Source organism: Mustela putorius, unplaced genomic scaffold (genome assembly GCF_011764305.1).
Source record: "Mustela putorius furo isolate JIRA1106 unplaced genomic scaffold, ASM1176430v1.1 tig00000421_pilon_pilon_pilon, whole genome shotgun sequence".
Lineage (NCBI taxonomy): Eukaryota > Metazoa > Chordata > Mammalia > Carnivora > Mustelidae > Mustela > Mustela putorius.
Window position 1 is genome coordinate 680,098 of NW_025421375.1, and position 25,968 is coordinate 706,065.

The following is a 25,968-nucleotide window of genomic DNA, read 5'->3' on the forward strand; positions in this document are numbered from 1 at the left end:
GGTGGGATTGAGCATAAACCCACAACTATATTGTCAATTAATATTCAACAAAGAAGGAAAAAATAACCAATGAGAAAAGGGCAGTTCTTCAGCAAATGGTGCTGGGAAAACTGGACAGCAACATGAGAAAGGAAACTAGACACTTCCGTACACAATAAAAAAAAATTAAAAATGGAGAATCACACAGAACTTACTGTGTGATTTGAAATCATAAAAATTCTAGAAGAGAACACAGACAGCAACCTTTTTGACATTGGCCACAACAACTTTTTTTCTAGATATGTCTTCTGATGCAAAAGAAACAAAAGCAAAAATAAACTATTGGGACTATGTCAAAATAAAAAGCTTCTGCACACCAAAGGAAACAAACACCAAAAGAAACCACTTTGGTTTTTAGTGGTTTGTTCTCATCTGGCTCATATGTTAGAGCTCATTAGGACTCTCCATCTAGTTTTGTTTTATATGTTGTTTACTGATTGATGGTTTTGCCATTTCATTCCTCTGATTTCCTTGTACTGGTTGTTTTCTTTAACTGCATTGTTACAGGTTTATCAACTTACTATTTTTAAAAACATACCTTCTGATTTTGCTATCTCTGTTGCTTTCTGATATTTTTTTCATTTCATTTATTTCTGTATTATTTCTTTCTTTGTACTTATTTCGGGTTTAAATTGATCAATTTTTTCTAGTATTGATTGATATCTTATGTTTGCATTATCACAAATATTGAAATTATTTTTTGATTTCTCTCTTCAGTCATTTGGAATCATGTTACTTAATGTTCAAGTAGTTAGGAATTTTTCAGGTCTCTACTTTAAAAGGTTTTCTTGTTTTGTTTTTGTTTGTAGAGTGAGAGAGAACATGCAAGAACATGGGGAAAGGGGCCAGAGGGAGAGTAAGAGAGAATTTCAAGCAGACTCTGTGCTGAGTGTGGAGCCTGATGCAGGGCTCAATCCCACCACCCTGAGCTGGAGACCAAAACCTGAGCTGAAACCTAGTTGGATACTTAAGCGAATGAGCATCCCAGGAGCCCGAGGTCTATATGTTTAAATTGACAACTTATTGGGGTGCCTGGGTGGCTCAGTCAGTTAAGCATCTGCCTTCAGTTCAGGTCATGATCCCAAGTCCCTCATCTGGCTCCCTGTTCAGCGTGGAACCTGCTTCACCTTCTCCCTCTACTGCTTCCCCTGCTTGTGCTTGCTCTTCCTCTAAAATGAACAAATAAAAATCTTTTAAAAAATAGGGCGCCTAGGTGGCTCAGTGGGTTAAGCCGCTGCCTTCGGCTCAGGTCATGATCTCAGGGTCCTGGAATCGAGTCCCACATCAGGTTCTCTGTTCAGCAGGGAGCCTGCTTCCCTCTCTCTTTCTCTCTCTCTCTGCCTGCTTCTCTGCCTACTTGTGGTCTCTGCCTGTCAAATAAATAAATAAATAAAATCTTAAAAAAAATCTTTTAAAAAAATAAATAAATTGGCAATTAATTTAATTCTGTAATGACAAGAGAATGTATTGTAGATAATTTCAATTCTTTTAAATGAATTAAATCTTGTTTTATGGCCTAACGTATAATCCATTTCTGTGAACTTGAAAAGAATGGGTATTTTCTGTTACAGTGCTTTATGGATGTCAATTAGGTGCACTAGTTGACAGTGTTTTCAAGTACTCTCCTACCTACAAATTGTTTTAACAATTGTAGAATGAGGAGGGTTGACATCTCTATAATTGTGGTTTTATTTATTTTTCTCCTTGTCAGTTTTTACTTGATGTAATTTTAATCTGTATTATATAACCTTTAAAGTTTCTATTTCTGCATTATGGATTGACTTCATTATCATTATCAAATCTAGTAATATTTTCTTATCTTAATGTCTACTTTCTTCTATATTTATAGAACCACTCCACCTTTCCTACAATTCATGTTTATATGTTGCATATCCGAAAAAAACAACAGACGGTGACTACTACACACTAAGATATATGCCATGGTGTTCCTAAGGACTCTCTTAGTTACACAGCTAAGCTCTTAGTGTTTTTATTTTGTTTCTGTTTTTGTTTTTAAATATACTTAATTTTAATAATTGTGTTAAAATTCTTTTCTGCTTAAGAAAAACATTCTTTTCTGCTTATTCCATTGTCTTTGTTAGTTTTCAATCTATTTCCCGAGTTTGTTTTGTTCCTAGTTATTACTGATCTTTTCTGTTTTGTTTTGTTTTGTTTTTTCATATATTTTGGTTTTTTTTTTTTTTTTTTGTATTCTTGTTATTACAAATGTTATGTTCTTGATTAGGTGAATTTTTTTCTAATTTTTTTAATAGGTTATTTTTCTTTCTACAACAGTTAATTTACTTTCAGTTAAGCTTGATCTTTTGATGCTTGTTTGTTTTTTGAAATTTTATTTATTTATTTGACAGAGAGAGATCACAAGTAGGCCCAGAGGCAGGCAGAAAGAGAGGAAGGGAAGCAGGCTCCCTGCTAAGCAGAGAGCCAGATGCGGGGCTCCATCCCAGGACACCAGGACCATGACCTGAGCCGAAAGCAGAGGCTTAACCCACTGAGCCACCCAGGTGCCCTTTGATGCTTGTTTTTAAGCAGTGTCACAATTTTTCAGAGTAGGTTTTATTCTAGAACTAAATTAGTCATTTTTCCAATGGCATCACTTTTAGGGGGTTTCTACTGAATACACCTATGTAGTCGGTGAGGTCTCTCTACTCTGGAGGGTCAGAATTCAAACTTTTCTTATCTTTACATGATTTTTTGTACTTTTCCGAATTACAAATTCTTGGCAATTATTCTTTCCCAGTAGATATCTCTTGTCTGACTTCGTAGAGTTCTCTCACTGTGCTTGTTCAACTTGGTATTCAACCATTAATTTAAGGGTATTACTATGTAGATTTATGGAGTTCTTTACAGCTTTCTTCTTAGTGGTACTTTTCCCTCCAAATGTCAGCTACCTCAGCAGCCCCAATCGTGCATCTCTGTCTCCTCAGTTTTTTGACATACATTTTTAGGTTCCCTTATAGAGGTCCAAAAAGACTCTAGAGTTAGAAAGCATATAAAATTGTGGAGTTCACCTCATTTATTTCTCTTCTCTTAGGAATCACACTTATCCACTTTCTTTGTATCTGAAAACAGAAATTTCATATATCTCATATAGTTTTAAAGGGTTTTGTTGTTGTTGTCATTGTTTGTTTTGTTTTTATTTTGGAGTCCTAGTGTTAGTTACTGTTCCTGGTTGCAAGCTAAACTCCAAATTATGTGATTTTAAGATAAGCATTAGCAGGTGCTTTCCTTACATCTTGCTGGACTAAACTAAACGTGTGAAAAGTATCCCAAATTGACTGAACAGTTTTTAACATAAGTCATCAAGTATTTATATTAAAATGTATAAACACACATGGTAGATAAATTAAATTCAAGACTGTAAAATTCAAACTTGGAAAGTACAGATTCAATCTTTACATATGAATTAGTCCATTTTAACATATATCTTGAAGAATGACTAGCATTTTACCATGTGAGAAAGGAAAGATTTGTAAGATAATCCACACAAACCTTGTAGCATGAATGAAAGTTTAGAAGTCTGTCCCTATGTGAAGTCTTAAAGAAATATCAATAAATTTTACCTGATTAGACCTTGGGAATCATGGGCTGTGCAATGAAAACCGGTTGTTGTGGTGCCATAAATAGTCTTCATTATAGGAACTAAAGCAAGGAATCTATTTTGGGGGCTAATATTTTGGGGGCTAAATATGAGCCCGTCAAAGGTACTCTTTATCACTGGGACTAAAATTTCGGTGACTTCAATCTTTCTTTTGACTAGTGACATAGATTTGTGACAGAACCTGGCAAAAATACATAGTTCTGAAAGGATTATCTATATACATTCATTCATGAGCTTAACTAACTTTTTTGGTGTTACAATTTTAATAGTTATACAAAGCACATGTAAAGCCCCTAGAAAAAGGGCAAGACTCTCCCTGTAAGGACAAAAAGAAAATATTTAAAGACTTATTTGTATTTTTTTATCCCTTTCCTCCCTTGCTTCAAGACTATTCTTTATATGCAAGAATTGTTTAGAGCAAACAGCTCATTTGGAAATATGACACCAGTTTACATCCAGCTTGTATCATTTTCATTACTTCAGACAAATACCATTCTTATCTTTTGCTGGGAAGCCCGAGGTCATCAGGAAGAGCTGAACTAGAAGCCAAGGCCATAGCTTTGCTTGCTTCATATTAGACTATTAGATTCCCCCTTCTCCTAGAAGACTAACCTTATATCTGATTTTAATATTCTAATATATCTAATATTTAATATTCTAATATATCTAATATTCAATTTCTCTGTTTCCCTCATAGTATGATTTGTATCTAACATATGCCACAATAGCATTTCCAAATATGTGAATCTATAAGGCAAATATAATTCAATGTTATTAATTCAGAAAATTTAAATAAAAATAAATTTTAAGTAGATACAAATTAAATCAACTTTTCTTGACAAGATTAACCTTATAAGAAAAAGAAACTGATATTCCACAAGCCAAAAATAGAAAGGGAACTACATACCACAGCATTTGTGTGAATGAGTTGTGACTACATTGGTGAGACATCACTAGTATCCAGAGTCAGTTTTTGCCCCGGAATAAGAATGAACACTTCCTTTGAATGATGTAGTTAAATCTTGCTCTTATAAAAACTTAAGCATAGAAATAATGCATTACTTTGTATCATCCTGAAAACCTAAAGAAATTTTCAATGTCAAGGACATTGAAAATAGCCTTTGGTAAAAACTAAAGCATTACTAAATGTCCTCATTAAGACATTACAATCAAAGCTTTCTTTTCAAACCAGATTTTTTTTTTAATTGCTAATGTATTTTTAGAGGATTTAGATAATTATCAAAATGCATAAAGAAAACTTTTAAGACACAGGTATTAAGAAGAATAAAGATTTTCATGGCTATTTCAAAAGAAGAGAAAACTTCAAAACAATCCATTAGGAATCACAGAAGGCACAATTGCTTATGATTTGTAGTACATCAGTACCCCAAAATAATTTCAAAAGGTATTTTTCAGTTGTACCTTAGCAAACATAGGATAACCTTATGGACAATAACTGAAAAATGCAAAACAAATGTCTACCTTTTAATACCGACTAAAGTTGTCCAGTTTACTGCTGAGTCTAAAGGGAATTAATTAGTTAACTTCCTCCATCACTACCAGTTTGAAGTTATGGGAAAAGGGGAGACCAGGATAAAAGGAAATGTTGGAGGCATATCATGAAAGAAATAAAGAATAGTCTTCACTGAAACAAAACCATCTCGTAGTTTAAAGGGGATACTAGTAAGTTAAAAACAGGGTCATCCATTACAGATGTTCTTTAGTGTGGATCAAAGTACATGAAAGAAATGTTTACCTTTGAAGTTAGGCTTTCTGCTTGAATTCGCATACCCATAGTGCTTTTCACTTTCAGTTTGCCTTAATAAATTTACCATTTATATATTAAATAACACTATATGTAACCAACCTGCTAATTGCTGCAAGCATACAACAGACCAGTTTAACTTCCTTATACCTAGAAACTCACCATCCAGCAAGAAGGACAGCAATGAGATATTCATATGACTACTATAAATAATTTTGAATTTGCACTTTGTACATTGATACCACATCTGAGGGAGTACTGTTCTCCTGGTATTATAAATTTATATATTTATTAAAGCAGTTTTTGGCCAATGATAATAAACTATCTTACTCCTCTGAGTCTAGTGTTTTGTTTTGTTTTGTTTTTTCCCCATTTTTAATATACGAATTTAAGGGAAGCAATCAGCAAGGCTAGGGAACCACTAGCAGAAACCTTTTCCAATATAGTTTAAAAGGATTTACCTTGGTAAATTAAGCATAGCCAAGTATTCGGCCCATCTTATGCTTATAAACTTGATTGGGTAAGCACAATCTCAATTATTCCTTTGAGGCTCAACTAAGAAGTTTCCAACACTCATAACTAAAATCAGTATTAAAATGCATAGATTTGTACAGGCAACAGAATTATCTTGGGAATCAGAATATTTGCATTCATAGAACCAGCACATTCTTTTCCTGCGTGTACTGTGACAAGGATAGCCAAGTACATAATCAGCAGATGGCTTAATGAGAATCAGAATAAAAGTAGTAACATAAATAAAATTTACTAACAACAGTTCTAAGATACCTAATATGCACATATATATTCATAATTGGGTTGCTGTTTACCTTGAGTCCATAATCTTCAAATGTTACTGATAAATGCCTAAACCCACTTTATACAATAAGGATGGCGTCAGTAAAGGAGCAGTAATACCTGAAGTCTATAGAGAGGTCTTCTTGTCCTACCCACATACTGTATATCTTGTTATACTCACACATTCAAACCCTTTATTCCAATATAATGTTACTTCAATTTTTATTTGATTGTTAAGCCCCTGTAAAACTATTCATATTACCAAATGAACAAATATACCAAACAACATTATGGAGTGGAATGTTTATGCTATATTAAAGCAAATTATAAAACTTCAAAGAAATTTGTACTTATGCTTGTTTGCTTTGACCAACACTTCCAAGAACCTAAATGGTGTGTATTTTCTCATAGTCCAGTGATATTCCTTAACAGGAAAAAAAGAAAAAAAAAGATAAGCACATTTAGATGACATCTAAGAGCATATTTAGCTTTAAAATCAGGATGTTTTGGTTTTAAATGACAAACATGCAACTAATACTTTCTTAAGAAAATAGCCTGTCAAAACTGGAGTAAACTTATTTAGGTACTTCCAAGAATGTCCAGCAATCCCTATACTGCCAGATGAAAGATTACTTCAAATTTTGCTGGGAAAGAGAGGAGAATGAAAGGGGGTCAACACTCAAGAGAGGAAGACCCTTTGCTCTCCTTTGCTCCAGCTTGTATTGGTCCTTCAGGGTAATCACAAATCCTTATCACTGTTTCTCAGGACTTGATGTGTGACAAGTGGTCTTCCTAAAACTAGGAGGATCTGTTTAAGGGAAAGATAAGATAAACTAATGTGTGCCCTTTCTAAGAGTGCTGGTAAACATAGCCTAAGGGATAATGCATACATCTCTTAAACCACAGGGTGGCTGTTTGGCCTAAGAAAGCTTCCAGGAAGGCAACTCCTCAAGGCTTTGCAAGACTATGTGGTCATGCAGGCCTCGGATTCCAAATACCTTCTCCCTTCTCTGAAACCCTCCCTCCCCCCGCAACAGCCTCTGTGTTACATTTTAGCAAGGGAGGTAATAAGGTTGATTTCTTGCTCTGCATTAATCCCTGCAGGGTACTGCCAGACATTGGGGCCAGATGGAAGACTCACTGCCTTTTCTTTCCTTTATTCTCTGTTCCCCTCACCTAACTAAAACCTGATATGATTTGATCAACAACTCTCCACTTCTCTCCACCAACCACCCAGCCACCCCCAGCCCTGGCAGCCCATTTTCTTTCTCTGATCCTGTGAGTTCGATTATTTTAGATACCATATATGAGTGGAATCGTTCGATATGTGGCCTTCTGTGACTGACTTATTTTATTCAGCACAATTTCCTCTACATTCATTCATTTTGTAGCAAATGGTAGGATTTCTTTTTTAAGGCTAAATAATATTGTATTGTACAATACCATATTTTCTTTATTCATTCATCTGTCAATAGACATTTGGGTTCCTTACATATCTTGGATATACTGAATACTGCTACAATGTACATGGCAGCACAGATGTCTCTTTGCTATCCCAATTTCAATTCTTTTGGATATATACCCCAGAAGTAGAATTGTTAGATCCTATGGTAGATATATATATAAATTTTTTTTTTCTTTTTTTTTGAGTAACCTCCATGCTGTTTTCCATCATGGCCTTGCTACTCTACTATCCTACCAAGAGTTTATAGCGATTCCAATTTTTCCACATCCTCATCAACACTTTTGACTTTTTGATAATTGCCATTCTAACAGGTGTAAGTGATATTTCTTTGTGGTTTAGACCTACATTTCTTTGAAAATTAGTGATCTTGGGCATTTTTTCATATACCAGTTGGCCATTTGTTTGTCTTCTCTGGAGAAATGTCTATTCAATTCTTCTGTGCATTTTAAAAATCATGTTGTTTTTTGCTATTGACTTGTAGGGATACCTTATATTTTTGGATAATAATTCCTTGTCAGTAGATGGTTTGCAAATATTTTCTCGCATTTCACATGTCGCCTTTTCATTCTGTTGATTGTTTCCTTTGGTGTTCAGAAGCTTTTTAGTCTGTTACAATTCCACTTGTCTATTTTTGGTTTTGCTGCCTGTGCTTTTGGTGTCAAATCCAAGAAATCATTGCCAAGACCAATGTCAGAAGTTTTCTCTCATGTTTTTTCAAGAGGTTTTATAGATTCAGGTATTTTGTTTAACTCTTTAATCCGTTTTAATTTATCTTTGTGTATAGCATCAAAGCTTCAATTTCATGCTTTTGCATGTAGATATTCAGCTTTCCCAACACAAGCACGACTCAAATTGTCAAATCAAGATATGACAAAAGTCGTATCTTGATTCTTCAAATTCCACAATGAAGAAAAAAATATTTATATGGGGTGGATATTTAGATTTTTAGTGCCAGTAGATTTGTTTTTTGCGATAGACTATTTCTGACTCAAAACTACCACATACTTTATTGGCATATTACCATGATTTTTCACTTTAATGACTTCTTAGGATTTAAATTTGCCTAACATCAGACCAGTTTTCAGGGGATGTTTGTTTTTATTTATTGTGCTATGTTAAAATTGAATATAAAATTACTTTTTTTAAAGACAGAATGAGCTGTTCAATTAAGAATTTAGAAATCTTGGGAAATCAGAAATATAACAAAGCAAACAAGCAAACAAAAGAAATACATCTGCTACAAAAAGGAACATAGGATTAGATAATCTGTTTTTCGAAATGAGGAAATTAAGATAGGGATTAAAAAATAAAAGCAAACCAAGAATGCCTTGTTGTGTATCTCAGCCCTGTAACTTTTAAGTATGAGACCTCTAACAATTTTTTAACCTTCTATGCCTCAGTTTCCTCATCAGTAAAATGGGGATAACAATAGTGTCCACCACATAGTAGTGTGAGGATTTAATTTAATATATAATATAATTTAATAATCTAAATAATTTAATAATTTAAATATAATTAATTTAATATATGCTTAATAGCACCCAGTAGGTAGTATTTAATAAAGATTAACTATCATAGTAATTATTAATGTTATCAACATTATCATGACAGAGATGTTTCTCTGCCTAGTTGCTGACAATTCACCATGTGCCAGAACTGTCTACTCTAACTCTAGATTATACTCAAGCAAAGATGGATCCCTCAAAGTCCAGATCATAGCCAGTAAGGTCAACAGTTTCCCAAATTCCAGAAATCTTATTCATTAATCCCTAAGATTAACATTGGTAGTAATAACAGCCTTTCAAGGGTGACTACTTTCTTTCATTTTTAAGGTGCAGTCTTACCCCACGTCTTCCATTAGACAAATAATACCAGAAATTATAAACATAAAATCAGTACAGACTATTTTCACTGCTACACATTCACTGTTTACTTGATCTAAACTTCACAAGTCTGTAACATAAGTATTAGCATACACTTTCCATAAATGAGAAAACTGAAAATCAAAGAAGCCAAGAGATAGACGTGGAGTTGGTGCCACAATTAAGATATAAGGAATTTGATTCTTGAAACTAGGTCTTAAAAAATCCAAATCCAGAGATTTTTTTTCTTTTTCTTTTTTCCTAAACTTTAGAACTTCTCACAATTAGTTTTAAGTTGTCAGAGTTCCTTTGTGAGTAAAACAAGAAATGAGGGGGGAATACTATAACGTACATCTTTTTACTAGATTGCAAGGTCATTCACAAAAACTACATCTTGCTATATGGGTTATCTTGCTGTACCTCTAAAATCCAAATAAATTCCATAAACTTTTAAGAAAGAAAAAAATAGCAAGAATCTCACTGTTCAATGAAGAACATGTAGTTTTAACTTCAGCCTACTTTAAATAAAACAGTAAAAAGATTAATCACATTTTATATTTTACTCTAATGTCTTGTTTATGTGACATATCTGCTGCTTAAAAACATGTTATTCCTATTGAAACTCAGATGTTCATGTGTTGACTTCTATATCAACTACTATTTTCTCTGTGGGAATAATTAATTTTTATCACTGCACATTCATACATATATTGTTTTCTCACAGTTTATTCTTCAATCTCAAATTTTTAAATTAGAGATTTTATTTAAAAGAGGATGATAAAAGACACAAAGAGATCTGATGTCAAAGCAAGGTTTCTCACTGAGAAATATTCAAGTGAATTCTATATTTGTTATCTTAAAATACAACTTCAAAGGAAATGATGGAAGATTTTCAGGTTCCTAATTGTATTAAAAAGAAAAAGAAACAAACAAAAAGATTAAAAGTGATAAAAAGCCATGTAGATGAATAAATGTTTATAATTGTGTGTATGACTGCCTACCGGACTCCTAGCATTTCATTTATGTTATTTCTGGTTTTTCTCTGGGTGGAGGGAAAGTATCATTATTTAATAGAACGACATTCTGAATAATTTTAGTATAACACTTAAATATACTACATAAAAATGTTTATTTGATCATGAGCTATGGTTTTGCGATACTGTTCTTGACCCACTGTACAGGACCTGGCTTTTAATGCATAAAGATATCTGGTTACCATGACTGTAATTACCATAATTTTACACCTATTAATTTTGTCTGTAGAATTAATTTCCATAACTTATGACTTGAAACAAAAACATCAGTCTTGTTCCATGGTTTCCAAGAGCAGAATTATTATAAATCTCATAAATGCCAAATGTTATTATTATTTTTCCTTTTTCTTTTCTCTGAATGCTCCAAACTGATTCCTTCTTATTAAAATTCAAACAGCTGTGAAATGGCCAGGCGATTTGAAGATGAAAGTAAATGTGAAGTGACCTTCATCCATGCTGAACAAATAGAATATTATAAACACCCTTTCTAGTTGAAGTTACACAAAGCAAATTAAGAAATACCTAGGGCTATAATTTACTACAAAAATGTTTCTTAAATTTCTGACAGTTTCATTTAACTGACTAATTAAATTTGCTTATAGGCATTTTAGAGACAAAGTCTAATAATGCACTGTCATTTGAGAAGAAAATAAAAATTACTTTTTTGTGAGGAATATGTTTGTAATGGTCCAGGTTTCCCACTAAACATTTGACAAATATATGTGAGTATTTATGCCTTGCTGTATTAGATGATAATGTCAATTCTATTAAAAGGTGATTAAACGAAAATCTCACATGTAATAGTTTGAAACTATAATGGGCATTTTCTAAAAGACCTGCCAAGGGATGAAGTTAAAATGTATTTCTATAACATAAACAGTATGCATCCACTGTATATTTTGTGTACTCATTTCAAAGTAATTAACATGTGAGGATGACCCACTTTATAAATCTCCATCTTGGATCGTGTGCTACTTCTTCCCATGAAGGAACCAGACAAATCTCCTCCCCAGGGCTTTGCATTTAGTAGATGTCAGCATGAGATGGCTTTGGAGGACATAGCATTCAGTGTTTCCTAGCATGCAATCTTAATATATTGACAGAGCTAATAGATTTTTTGATTTTCCTCTAAAGAAATCAAGCCTACAAACTCTTTTTTTGGGGGGGGGCATCATGTTGTAAGTCTGCAAGGGAAAACATTCAAATACAGTTTTGCAAACAACTGTCTTCAGGCGAATCTTAGAAAAAAATACCCTATAATCTTCTATAATTATACCCCAGAATTGTGGATAATGGTCAAAACACTGATTTTCTCTTTTTGTTCTCTTTAGAAACAATCTAGGCTCTTGGCATGTAAAATATAAAACACCTGACAGCGTTTAATAATTATTTCCTTTCATTATGTGTAATTGTGTTATTCATTTCACAAAAATGACATTTAAGAGAAAAATGTGAAAGCTGCAATTATATAATTATTTTGCCAAGTGCCAATACTTATATGCTCTGTGAAAACTAAACTAGCTCAGGGTTTAAAATTTCACTGAATCTCTGTACAAAATCATCTACATTTAATTTAGTCCTCTCTTTCCTCCCATTAACCTGTAAACTTTGAAGCCAGGAAGTGGTGTTTGCTCATAACACCCTTCAGCCCCTAGTATAGCACCTGACACATAGTAGCCATTTGTTATGCATTTGCTGACTTGAATTGCCTGACATGATTAAAATGAAAGTAAATTAATAGGGTGTGGCATTCCCGGAAGAGGAAAGTTAGAAAGACCAGCCTTTATCATTCTTGCTGCTCCAGTGGTTTCATGTTTTCACACTGATTAAAAAAAAAAAAAAATCAATGCTCAGATTTGTAGCAAAAGTGAGAAAATATTTTCATTATAGCAAAATTGACACCATTAGTGGTGTTAATTAGAGAAAACTGGGAGGATAAAAACTTTAATCAACACCCCTGAAGCACCTCCTACCATCCCAATTTCATTTTTAATAAGCAACTTGGGAATCAAATCATAACCTTGGCTTACCTGTCTACGCTCTGTCTATGCTCTGAGCTGTACTTTACATAGATGGTTTAGATGGTCCATTTTTGCCGTATTTCCAGCATTGAAATAGGCCAGCCAGAGAGTACTAGAAACATGTTTGTAATCACATAGAGCTATGTTATTCAGCTTTCAGTGATAAAATAGAGCATGTACCAAAGGAACCATGGGAGTCAGCACAAGGAAGTTTGAAGGGGTATCTTACAGTCTTTATGCTCATTCTGGTTGATTTTACAACAAGTTTAGGGAAGTGGATGTCAGTTTTGGGTTGGTCAGCCTTGTGAAGTGAGGTCAGTTTGGTCTTTGGATATCTTGGTATTTTTTATTGAGGAGATTTGAAAATGAAAGTAGGAATAGATTTATGAGTGTCACGGAAGCAATAATCACTGAAGTTAGCTAGAGGAGGAGAACGACTAGTTGTTATTGTTCTTTGTTTTGGTTGCATGGTGTGCTTTTCCCTGGCTTGTTCTGCCCTTTGCAGTGATCTTTTTGGAGTTTTGTTTATTGTCTACGAATGTTTACACGTTTAGTTGGAAACACAACAGCTAAATTGAAAACATTTAGCTGCCAATTTCTAAGGTTTTCTTTTTCTTGGATTCTGATTACAATAATTATTAATAATTATTAAAAGGTTTTGTTTTGTTTTGTTTATTTACTATATTGGATTAAGATTAGACAAGTGATGAATGAAAAGTTTGCCCTGTGACTACTTCATCGAACAGAAATCCACTCATTATTAAGGCAAACTTACTTGTTCTTTCTATGTCAGATCTCCTGTTTAGTCCAGTTGGCCAGGAAAACCCCTATAAGTGGGGAAAAAGATCTGGGCTTGCCATTTCTATGGCATAAGCATAAGCAGGACATCTGGTAACAGAAGTCTAGGGTGCAAACTGAAAATCGACTATCATCTTGGAATCTTTCAGGTAGTGTTTCATAAGGATTCATCAGACTGGCATTCAATCTAGCCTTGATGGTTGCATGTATGACATTGAACTGTATAATTCTTGGTTCAATAAACCAATTATCTTATGTAAAAATAGGCTGAAGTTGGTTGGTTTTTATCCAGAACTCGAAATACAGGAAATTAATTGAAACAGATCAGGAGAAAAGAGTCTTCATATCAAATCTTTCTTATTTTTTTAAAAGATTTTATTTATTTATTTGAGAAATAGAAGGAGTGTGAATAGGAGAGAGGAGCAGAGGGCAAAAAAGAAACAGAATCCCAGCCAGGCAGGGACCTGACATGGGACTCGTCCCGGGTTTTGGGATCATGACCTGAGCTGAGAGCTGATGCTTAACCAACTGAGCCGCCCAGGTGCCTTCCTCATGTCAAACCTGACTCATGGAGAATAAGATGTTGTATTCAGCACCCAGTGCTAAATAATGATAAACCAATGCCTGATTTAAATACCTGGGGATGTGAAAGTGAACATGGGCTCTTTTTTTTTTTTTTTTTTTTTAGATTTTATTTATTTATTTGACAGACAGGGATCACAAGTAGGCAGAGAGAGAGAGGGAAGGAGAGTCCCTGCCGAGCAGAGAGCCCAATGTGGAGCTCAATCCAAGGACCCTTAGATCATGACCTAAGCCGAAGGCAGAGGCTTTAACCCACTGAGCCACCCAGATGCCCCTGAACATGGACTTTTGACTAAAAGATCTGAATCACACTTATTCGCTTTTAAGCAGTATGTTTATAAAAGAAGAAGAGATGGGGAATACAATAGAGAGTATGTGTGGGTACAATATTATTAAAAGCAACTAAACATAAATGACATTTTCCACAGATATCAATGACTCTAGTTCAAGCAATACACAGACACTGTCTTAAATCAAAAAATTCCAAGAGAACTAGAAGGTGTCTACAATAGCTAGTAGCACTCAGAGAGTGGTCCTTACTTGGCATTTTGCTTTGTATTTATCATCATTCCACTAAGCAACTAGAATAAGAGTTATGGGCCAATGAAGTCTTTGGTGCCTCTGATCAAGGGTTCTATTTTACCAGAAGGTAAGGTCACAAATGGGATATAGAAATTTAAAGTGGAAGCTTCATGTATCATGTTACTCCCAGGTTATGAGTACTATACAGCAATGGAGTAGAGTGTTAAAGACCCAGGTGAAGCAGACGTAGTTAATTGCATAGGCCTTTTGCAAGGAGTAGTTTCCTTCCTTAGAGAGAAAACTTTAATGATTCAAGTTTTTTTCTTTGAAGAGGATTATGGTTGAATAATTAAAAGGGTGTAGAGTAAAGGCAATTGTAGCATAAATATTACAGCAATTACAAAAATGTTAATAATATCAAAATATTTTTTTTCTAAAAAATTTATTTTATATTCAATATTGTCACAAGAGCCTCTGGCTATGCATTTCCACATTCTTTAAGAGTGGCAATTGCAGCAAATATAGCAATAAAAGCTGAGCGCATTCATAGAATTAAGAACTAGCAAGAGAAATAAGATTCATGCAATAAAAATAAAAGAGACAGCACCATTTGTTTAGCATCAGGAAGCACTTCCTGCAATATCTGGTCTATCAATATACTATTAAGATTTTAGGAGGACCTAAGCCTAAAAATCATAAGGATAGGTATACAAATGAGGACTTATTTTGGTTGCAAGTTATAGAAACTCCCATTAAGATGAGGGGAAAAAAATAATATATCAGCTTTCTAAGATTTCTGGAGACTCGGATTTCTGGAGACTGTCGGGTCAAAGGACCCAAATAATTTTCCTTTTTTTTTTTTGTTTATATTTAAATTTCAGTTAGTTACCATACAGCAATATTAGTTTCAAGTGTACAATTTAGTGATTCAACACTTGACTAGAACACCCAGGATTATCACACATGCCCTCCCTTTGATAACCATCAGTATATTCTCTATAGGTAAGAGCCTGTTTCTTGGTTTGCTTCTTTCTGTCTTTTCCCCCTATATTTATTTGTTTTGTTTCTTAAGTTCCATATATGAGTGAAATCAGATTATGTTTGTCTTTCTTGGACTGTCTTGTTTCACTAGGCATAATACTCCATCGCTCCAGCCATGTCACGGCAAATGACAAGGTTTCATTCTTTTTCATGGATGAGTTTTATATATATATTAAAACATTGTCTTATATATCTTAACACATTATCTGTTAAGTGATATCTCCTAGCTGGTCTTCATGTATAAAATCAGAGAATTGGATAGGAGGTCTAAAAAGTTCTTTTCAACTGTAGTAATCTCTAACTGTGTGCCCTTCCATAACAATTCTTTTTTTTTTCTCAGAGGTGTTTCATGAAGCTATTGAATCTAATGAATCATTTGCTGTAAGCCATTTTGGAAAAATGTGCTTGATAGTCTGTGCCCTCTGAAGAAATGAACAGTATATATATTTATATGTGTGTATATATATATACATACATACATACATACATATACACACACATATATGTTATATATATATATAACATTTCCATATATACTAATTATATTATATCATAATATAATTATAATATATAATAATAATAATTATATATTATATTATATTATATTATTTATATATAATATATTATATATATAACATTTCCATATATAATAATTATATTATATATATATAACATTTCTGTATATATATATATATACCACTTCTTCTTTATCCATTCTTCAGTTGATAGACATTTGGGCTGTTTGTATAATTTGACTACTGTAGATAATGCTGCTATAAACATTGAGGTGCATGTATCCCTCTGAATTAGTATTTTTTTTATTCTTTGGGTAAACACTTAGTAGTGCAATTGCTGGATCACAGGGTAGTTCTATATTTTAAATTTTTGAGGAATCTCCATACTGTTTCCAAGAGTGGCTGTACGAGTTTGCCTTCCCACCAATAGGGCAGGAGGGCTTCCTTCTCCCCACATCCTTGCCAATACCTGTTGTTTCTTGTGTTGTTGATTTTAGATGTTCTGACAGGTGTGCTATGATATCTCATTGCAGTTTTGATTTGTATTTCCCAGATGATCAGTAATATTGAGCATCTTTTCATGTGTCTGTTGGCCATCTGGATGTCTTTGAAAAACTAAGAGCCAAACAATCTTCTTTTCTTTTTTTTTTTTTTTTTTAAGATTTTATTTATTCGTTTGACAAACAGAGATCACAAGTAGGCAGAAAGGCAGGCAGAGAGAGAGGGGGAAGTAGGCTCTCTGCTGAACAGAGCCCAACATGGGGCTTGATCCTAGGATCCTGGGATCATGATCTGAGCCAAAGGCAGAGGCTTTAACCCACTGAACCACCGAGGTGCCCCAAGCCAAACAATTTTCAACCTCATTTTCTCTCTAAATCTTCTTCTTCATCTTTCTTTTTTTAACTTGACAATAGTTGACACATAATGTTACATTAATTTCAGGTGTACAGCATAGTGATTCAACACATTTTTTAGACATTATGTTATGCTCACAAGTGTAATACAATTCAATATGAAATAAATCTGATTAAAAAATGCACAGAGGACCAGAATAGATTTTTTTTTTTCCTGTATCTTCTTCTTTGCCTTTCTTTGGCTCTGCTTTTCTCAGTATTGACTTTAACCTCAGGCAGGTTCACTACTCACAGAGATCCATACAGTCACCAGCATCCCAAGAGTCTCTTCCTTCCAATTTAACAATGTGGTGGAAGCGCTTGGTATCCTCTCTATATTCCCTTGGTATTCATAGTTCCCACACGTGTCAGTGGCTCTCTATCCCAAGCATCTGCAATTTCTCTGTCTAGAGGCTTTCTGTAGCTACTGGAACAAGAGGAAGCCGGGAGAGTGAAGGATTTAATGTCTCCTGGAACAGCCCTCAGCTTTGAGGTATGTTCTGCACCATCATCCAGAAATTCCCCCATGAGACTGAACTCCAGTTTCCTGAAGCAGTAATCTCATTAGCATTCTCTCAACTGTTTTCTTGTCCTGCTCTGCACACTTTCCTCTTCCCATAGCAGTGCTTCTTTGGATCACTTCTCAAACTACTTCCCTTCAAATCCTTGCCCAAGAGTCTGCTGCTATGGGAATCCAACCTAACACAAGCAGCCTCAAAAGAAGATAGTTTTTGCCTCTAGATACCAGAGAAAAATATTAAGTCTTCGGTACTCTGAGGGCCAGGTTCAAGTCATATGTCTTCTCTTTTGCTAAGGAAAGAATCAGTATGTATATTTCTTACATAAATGAATGTGTCTATTATACAAGGAATAATAGAAGTGGGGCTGGCAAAATGTGATATTTCTACATGAATCTGAGATATTTCATAAGTGAAAAACAATTGCATAAGGCAAAGAATAAGGAACATCTACTCTGGCTCCAAAGGGACATCAACCAAATTACTATTTAACTACTCACACCTTCCACAATTGTTTAGAGTCACGTTCTGATTTCTAAATAATTCTAAATTCTAGAGTAACATTCTAAAATCTAAATAATTCTAAGTAATCCAGTAAGAATTGCCATCTATTTCTAGGCTATTAATTTGATGTATATATTCTCTTATTTAATTAATACCTTTGGAATGTGAACTAATGAGTTTATAGCCTATAAGAAATAAAGTTTTATTATTATTGGTTTTAAAAAAATAAATATGTGGGACTCTAATGAAAATCAGAAACTGTGAAAAGGATCTTTTCCTACTTTAATTTCTCTAGGTTCATAGGTAACATTTACATGGCCTTGAGTATACCTTCACTACTTCAATTTCTGAATAATTTCCTGTTTTAATATTATTTAGGGGTGAGAGCCTTAATTTTTAGCTTGAAAGTTTTGGGTAGTAAAGATATAAAAAATTGGGAATATTTTATATTTAAGAAGATTAACAACACTTTACAGAATTAAAACAGAAGTTTTAAAAACCTAAGAAATAAATAAGTGTCCCCTTGCCCCATAGATCTGCAGGAAGATGATCAGATAAAAGTCCAGGACAGAAGTGACCCAAAAGTAGTTTTGAGGAATTTCAAATTCTTTTTTAACCTTCCAAATGTATTCTAGGTTACCACTTGAGTGGACTTAAAGACAACTAGAAATGATAAGCACAACAAGCCAAAGAATAGATAAAGAGAATGACAAGAGTGTTAGCTATATAGAGAAGCACACTTGTCTTCCCTTCCTGAAAAGGCTGGGGAAAACCCAGCCACAATGCTCTGTTTGATTGAAAGTGTCCTGGAAAGAAAATACCCAACGTGTGACCTTGAGCAAGTGATATCTCCTAGCTGGTCTTCATCTATAAAATCAGAGAGTTGGATAAGAGGTCTAAAAAGTTCTTTTCAACTGTGGTAATCTCTAACTGTGTGCCCTTCCATAACAGAATCCTTTTTTTTTTTTTTTTTCCCCCAGAGGCTACAGGGAATATATTTCATAAAGCTATTCAATCTAATGAATCATTTGCTGTAAGCCATTTTGGGAAAATGTGCTTGATAGTCTGTGCCCACTGAAGAAATGAACAGTTCCTTAGCTTTGCTTTAGGGTGGTTTTAAAGGAGAGTAGACTTGAATTTGATCATACATGACATCACTCTGCTGTGTAATGTGTCCTAGCCACCAACCATCCCCTCCCCCAACAGTGCTGAACTTCAGAAACAACTAGAAAGGAAGAAGATTTTCCTGGTGTTCAAGGTAGTAAATAAAACTGAGATTCAGAAAGTCAGGATTTTTTTTGAGCTTTGGTGCTAAGGTGAAGCTTGAAACAATTTAATCATCCCTATGTTAGTGGTTTTTTTCACATACAAAATGTGGTGTTTGAGTCCATATCTACTTTTATGTTTCAGACATGTTAAGGAGACTGGAAAGACAATCTGCGAAAGGCCTTGAACTACAGCAAAACAGAGGTACACAGACATAATGCTGTTTGTAAACATCGTTACGCTGCTATTTAGTTTTGCTGAGTGACTCCATTTGACCCATAAACTCAATATTCCAGCAGTAAAAAACAAATGTATTTTCTTGGAAATGTGTTACATGTACCTTTAGAGAAGGCAAGATTGCCTGTTGGACAAAATTTTCAGAAGGTGCAATTTCATGCGATTCTCATGTTTTCTAAGTTGAAAAGCTATTTAGAGTTTTCTAATTTTCTTTATTTCTGACATTCAAACCTCCTTTCAATTAAATCGTATTACACAGCACTAAGCAGACTTTCATCTACAGGTTTCAACAAGGGTGATAAGAGGGGAAAGGAAAAATGATCAGTAAAAGATTGTGCATCAGTTCAAGTATCGACTCAACACATTGTCAGTTAACAAATGTGAAATACTGCTAAGGTTATTTTGTCCTTCAGAATTAAATCATGTAACTTAATTTTTTGTCTTACAGGACATTTTGAGAACCAAAACTTATATTTCATTTTCTTTTATCTCCAGAACATTCAACTGGAGCTTAAATGCTGTGGCCATGTATGAGATCTGTTGGCAATAATAGCAGCTTATTTGCCCTTATCATAAGAGAGTGCTTTCTATTATTATTTGACAGGCACTTGCATTAACTTCTTTAATTTCCAAAAAACAAGCAAGCAAGGAAACAAACAACAACAACAAAAAAACCTTCTCAAGTCAGTACTATTGTTATTTCATTTTAAATTTTAGGAAAAAATGTCACATAACAGTTGAAGAGGAGCTGATTTGAACCTTACAGTACTGAAGGAACAACTGAAATTTGAATTAGGCAATCTGGCCCCAGAATCTACCCACTTACTACTATTCTACATATGGTCCCTACCCCAAAGGATTCTACTGATGTTGTGGGGCTCTATTACTCCATATAAACAGAGAGTTTATCACCATGATCATCTACTATGATATGTTAAAGTAAAATGTCACATATCTCTGAATTAGGGAGAGGAATTGGATGAGAGCTAGAAGACACAATTTTAGTTGTGGCACTTTTTTGACTTAATGTTTGATCCAGAAGAAGTCACTTAATCTCCTTAGGCTACAATTTCTAATGGGTAAAATTAATAAATAAATATAGCTCCTAGGATATGGGATTAATAAAGCTTTTTCTAAAATGATTAAATCCCATATTCTATAATTATAAAGTGCTTAACATGTCTAAAAATAACAAATATGACCTTATCCAATTTTCTAGGGAAGTTAGTTCCATTGCTATAAAAATATTATTTTTAAAATGTACATTGTACATTCTATTGACTTAATTTGGATTTTTGATGAGATGAGGTTCATTCTTAAGAAAAAGCAAAAAAAGCAAAACATCAGGATATCCATCATAACAGGACATATGTGAGCCATAAGAAAAAAGCGAAGGGTCATGGGTTCATATTCTGAATTCAATATATTTCACATTGAAAATTAAAAAAAAAAAAACATTTATAGGGAAGAACGGAAAATTTACAATGATATAATAAACACTGATAATATTATAACTTAATCAAGACAAGGAAGAGGCTCTTTCCTACCTTACTAAAGCTAAAATCACTTGAAGGAGACACATTAGTATGTTTACTTAATTAACTGGCTTGGCCACATAGCATGCTTCAGTCTCAGAGGGGTAGGCATGGCCATAGCAGAAGGTAAAAGTTACTAGAGGCTGTTTCTCTGGTCCATCACTTTTGGGAGAATATGCACCAACTCACAAGTAGAAGCACAACATAAGAATTATTGGATATTAAATGTATTATAAATATTCATGTTTTATATTTTTGTACTATTTTAGTATTGATAAGTGAAAGAAATTTGGAATACACAGGTGAACCAGATAATAAAGAAACATTCTTGCTTTTTTGGAAAGCCAAGATCAGATTCTCTAAAGTTATTTTATGTAATCTGTTCTGATAGTGGTTATTAGGGAGAAGGAGGCATTGTCCAGGGATCTATTGTACTCTGGCATATCTATTTTGTGATCAATTATTACCTCATATGTTAGGAAAGGAAAGAGGTTAGTGGAGTCTCCAGGTATGTATCAGGCAATAGTCTTCAGTTCAGATAAGTCATATTACTAAAGTTTATCAAAGCATCCAAGTTTTCCAGTGACACCATCAGACAAAGCCCTGGGATATACAGTACTCCTAAAAGGGGCCTGAATGTTATTATGTTCTTTGAGGCATAGCTGGCAAATGACACATTTAGAAAAAAAAAAAACAAACAACAAAAAACACCTTGCTTCTTATGAATCCCATATATCTCAAACCACTTTCATAGTCTTTGTGGATTAGGAAATAACCAAGTGAAATTAGATAACAATATCCCAATTTTTCAGGAGGAAAAATGAAGGCTCAAATAAATTGCAAATTAAATAATATCACTTAACTCTATAATTTTAAATTTTTAAATTTCAACCAAAGTATTTTGGTTTGAAATTTAAATCCTTTTTCATCCAAATAGTAAAAATCAATGAACCTGAAAAACTTCCTGATGATGTAAAAATATCTTGAGGAGTAGGCTCAGTAAATTAATTAGCTAATTAGTTTATTTTTGCCGAGTAGAAGAGTTTGTTTCATGAAAAGAAATAGCAACACCAAGAGGTGTTAAATTGGATCAGCTAAAGTTTATACTTTTTATGCCAATTTTTTCCAGTTTTATTGAAAAAATTGACATATATCACAGCATTAGTTTAAGGACTAGAGCCTGATGGTTTGGTTTGCATATATTATGAAGTGATCACCACAGTAAGTTCAGATAACATTCAATAAATTCATTTTAAACTTGTTACTAATTAGGAAAAACATAGTCCCAGATATAGTAACAAAACAGTTCTGTACTATGTATAAAATTGTTCCTTTAAAATATAAAAATATCTGGCTTGCAAATTTAATCTGAGATAGACATCATAAAGACCAAATGTCTATCCCACTGTTTTAACTTTTCAACAAGGTATACTGTGATCCACTACATCTGTATCGTTAGTTTTATAACTGTACATTTCAACTCCATCGTTGCCTTGGCTGAAAGAGATTCTGTTGCTAGGAAAACTTCCAGACTTGGTAAAGAATGATTTTAATTGATGATATCATTATTTCTTCTTTGCTGTAGGCCATATGGTACAACAGAAAGAATTTTTATTTGAGTCAAAAAGACCTGAAATTGAATTTCTATTCATCTATCAACCATCTGCATGATATTAATCAAGTTATCATGATGGACCTCTCTAATGGTCAATCAAAATTTCATAAGACTTCTTTCATCCCTGCCTATTGCCAAGTTCCTCTGAGCCCTGCCTGCCTGCTTGTCTGCCAAAATCCCTTCTTATCCTCTTTGCTTGATCCATCACCAATTTTCTCCTCTGGACCTATGGGTGCATATAATCCTGAGCTATGGCCATTTTCAGCCATACTGATGCCAATTAAGTCTCAAGTCACAATGTTGTGGGATTTGAAATACTGGACTCTGATTATCTGAGTACCTTGACCATTATTCTGTTAATACTTATTGCAAAGCGTGGACACCCTATCTCTTCTAGGCCCCCATTCTAACTCCTTTCCTCTTCCCTTAACGAGGAGGTCTTATACAGATTCCACCTTCCCTTTTTGAAATTTTCTAAATTTGTGCTTAAAGAAAACAAATATTCACACAGTTCTCATTAAAGAAAATATAGATTTCAGGAATAAATATATGCACTTGCCTTATTATATACCCTATTAATATCTCTCTCACAAACATTCCTGTGTATATTATAAATACTCTGTCCTTTTAGATCTATTTTCCACAATTCTCTACCAGTCCAGAAGGCTCAATTCTATGGATTTTGTCAAACTTCCTGTCTTCTTTTTAGTTTGTTTGGCCAATGAAAGACTTTCCTGGCAGGAAACCAGTACAGGAGAGAAGAGAGGGAGAGAGGGGGATTTGTGCCCAAATTTCATAAGGCAAAGGATAGGCAGAGGCTCCATTATTCTAGTTGGGAAGCTTTTTTCTTTATAATAGCTCTGAGGAGTTGATGAAAACCACAGTCTCCTTTCCCCTTCTGGTCTTTTCTAGTCCCTTCTTGGCTTCCTTAGTCTTACATACCCTTTAGTAAATGATACCATCATTAAATTCTCTATACTCCTTTTGTACGTGCCATCTGTTTTTCATAGGACCCTGACTGATATAGTCTCTCTGCACCAAGTTTAACTAAGCAGTGTCTACTGCAAGTGTTCAGCTACCTTTTTAGAAATAATTGGTCCCTGAACAGAAAGGAAAGAAGGAACTGGTAGAAATAGATTACATCCCTTCTGTCAAGATTTAAAAATGCAATTTCTCATTTAAAATAGTCATACCCTAAAGATATATAAAGTAGTCAAGTTTAATAGAACATTTTATATACTTTAATAATGTTTAAGACTTAATTCTATAAAAAGAATATATAAGGTAAAAAAAAAAAAGGAATGAGTAGTATTTTCCTTTCTTATTCAGTTTCTTTTACACTCAGATTTTTAAAAATTTTCAAGTCTGGGCAATTCCCTGCTCAAAAATTAGGTCTGTAATTATGATCTTGGGAGTCTAATGACATTAGGTTTCCCTTTCCCTGCAGCCCCCTTTGAAGCTGCATCATTAAATCATCATTTGCACATTCTTTTTTTCCTTTTTTCTTATAGAACTGGTAAATAGCACATGGTGTTTCTGAATAGTCAGGCAAGATTGTGATCTGTTACAAAGAGTAGTCTGTCTTACCTGACACAAACAATAATACCAAATTGACTCTTTCTCACTGATGGTTTAAAATGATCTTCTCATTTGTGTAGTGAATTTCCTTGACCCTATATTTCCGTTAAATACTACATGGAAGCTTTCAAAAAATAAGCTTGCTATATAAACATATATAGTAACTATTTAAAGAGAGACCAATGGGATCCATACACTCTGCTAGGCTCTGGGGATGAGCAAAAAGAGATATATCCTTTATCTCACAGTCCTTGTTGACTGGTGAAGAAAGCTGACATTAATCAAATAATGGCAGAAATAAATTAATATTTGTTAGATAAATATTTTGAAAGAAAAGTAATATGAAACACCTGGCTCAGTATGAGGGAGGTATAATATTTTGAGAAAATGAGTGAAGTCAGTAGAAAGAGTAGGAAACCAAGTAAACAAAGGTGTAGATTGATTGTAAACCAAACAGTAGAAACACTGTATCCAAAGATGATATGGTTGAAGGGAGCATACCAATGGAAGGACTTGGTAAAAAGTCACTGTGCCTCGAGCACAGCCCACTAGGGGATATGAAGTAAGGTTAAGGGAGTATATTTTTCCAACAATATGCAAGACTCTGTTGATCATATTCTCCTCTCCCATTCACACTGCGCATGGCAATCAGGCTTCCATGTATTCAGAAAACTGACTTTGTCAATACTGCCTATCAATTATCACCACTGATTTCCCTTACTATGGAAGGGTCCCTCCTAAGAGTTACTTCCTCTTGCATTGGAAACTTTAGTGCTTCACTCTCTCCATTCATCCCTAACCTTACAGCAGATTGTATTTTCCAAACGTTACCAGAGCAGCAATTCCAGTTCCTGCTCTTCTAGAACCTTACTACTGCTACCCCATCAAAAAATTGAGTCTATTTCTGTCCTAGAAATAGAGCTGTTTGGTTACCTCAAGAAGCAGAATGTGGTAGAAGTGATGCTACTTCACTTCCAAGGCTGTAGAAGCTAATACAACTTCCATCTAGCTTTTGCTTGAGAGGATCACTCCGGCATCCAGACATGACGCAGTGAGGAAGACATGGCCACATGGAAAGGCTACATTTAATTGTCCCAGTTAAAAGTCCCAGCTAAGGTTTCAGATAGAAGTTATCATCAACTGCTAGATATGTGAATGATCAAACCTATAGATGAGTGTAGCCTTGAGATTTCAAATTGCTCTAACAGATGAGTACAACCAAGTTCTCTCTCCTGAGCACTGTCCAAATTGCAAATTTACAGGCAAAATAAATGTTGCTGTTGTTTTAGTCCTGTAAGTTTCAGAGAAAGTTTTTGCACAGCAATAGGTAATCAGAGAAGATATCCTGGCTCTTTGCTTTTTATTAAGTGACTTTCTTCAGTGTAAAATTTAGTAAATTGAGTGGGGGTTTGGTTGTTGTTGTTGTTTGTTTTTTCCCAAATTAGCTTTCTTTTTTTTTTTTTTTAAAGATTTTATTTATTTATTTGAGAGAGAGACAATGAGAGAGAGCATGAGTGAGGAGAAGGTCAGAGAGCGAAGCAGACTCCCCATGGAGCTGGGAGCCTGATGTGGGACTCGATCCTGGGACTCTGGGATCATGACCTGAGCCGAAGGCAGTCGTGCAACCAACTAAGCCACCCAAATTAGCTTTCTGTAGTTCAAATCACCACTATCACTTTCTAACTACACAAAAGAGAGCTAATTGCTGTACGTAATTTTATTCATCTGCAAAATTGTGAAAATAATCGTAAATATGCCCTGGTG